Source organism: Heptranchias perlo, chromosome 20 (assembly GCF_035084215.1).
Source record: "Heptranchias perlo isolate sHepPer1 chromosome 20, sHepPer1.hap1, whole genome shotgun sequence".
In the NCBI taxonomy this organism is placed as follows: domain Eukaryota; kingdom Metazoa; phylum Chordata; class Chondrichthyes; order Hexanchiformes; family Hexanchidae; genus Heptranchias; species Heptranchias perlo.
In genome coordinates, this window is record NC_090344.1 from 29,637,598 (window position 1) to 29,638,617 (window position 1,020).

Consider the following 1,020-nt stretch of genomic DNA (forward strand, 5'->3'; position numbering starts at 1 on the left):
CAACAGTACAACTTTAGCAGCCCTCCAATCCTTCGGCATATCACCTGTAACCAGGGAGGATTGGAAAATGATGGTCAGAGCCTCCGTTATTTCCTTCCTTGCTTCTGTTAACAGCCTGGGATATATTTCATCGGTGTCTGGAGATTCAGGTGGAGTGATCTGGTGACTTCATTTTCCTCTTTGCAAAGATTTTCACCGCAGGTCAAGATCACAAGTCAAGGTCCAAATTAGGACTACTTCCGGGTTTGAACCTCAAATCGTGAATTACACCCTGACCCCAACGAGCCCAGAAACAAGAACGTGTCTTTAAGTTAACCCGTTGCAGACACATTCTATGAGAGGTCTGACTGTACAATGAAAGGGCATTTTAGAAGAGTCAATCTGATGTCAGCTTCCTCCTCAAACCTGAACAAATACCAATTCCAAAGTGCCATTTTGTCGCTTAATTCCACAAATTCGGTAAAAATAATTAGTTACACAAGGCACTGCTGGGAGTTGAACCCAGGCTCTTCTGTTTACAAGACAGATGCTTTAACCAACTAAGCCACGGCGCCCATTCATGATAGCTCAGCCCCAGCTCCTCTTATTAATATCTATCAGCGATACGTCACTGTTTGGGTTCAGACCGTTTCATCTTTGTCTGTTCAGCTTGTTCGTTCACCTGTTCATCCCGATGCTGCCTGCATATCTCGTTGTGTCTATCTTTGTGTGTCCATCAATGCGTTGATATACGGATGATTATGTGTACTTATGTTTGTTACATTAAGTAAATTACCGGTTTGGACAATTCTCTCCCTGAAAGTGAAGAAATATTGAGACGAACTTTACAGCAAAGTATTGTTTATTTTGGTGCTGAAAATTAAAAACCGGAAGAGGCCCAAACAGGGAAAAGGAGAAAAAAACTGTTAGGGAAAATGAGGACAACAGTCAAGATTTTTACCAGTATATTAAGTGAAAGAATGGAGGCTTAGAGTAATGTGGGCCGCTTAAAGACAAATGGAGGTGATATTGTAATTGAAA

General features: G+C 41.7%; 1 non-coding gene across 1 annotated transcript; it reads right to left on the minus strand.

Annotated features, from left to right (window-relative positions):
- Nucleotides 1–480: 480 nt before the first annotated feature.
- On the minus strand, nucleotides 481–554 carry trnat-ugu (transfer RNA threonine (anticodon UGU)). The gene has a single exon. It is a non-coding gene; the product is annotated as a tRNA-Thr (tRNA).
- Nucleotides 555–1,020: the final 466 nt, after the last annotated feature.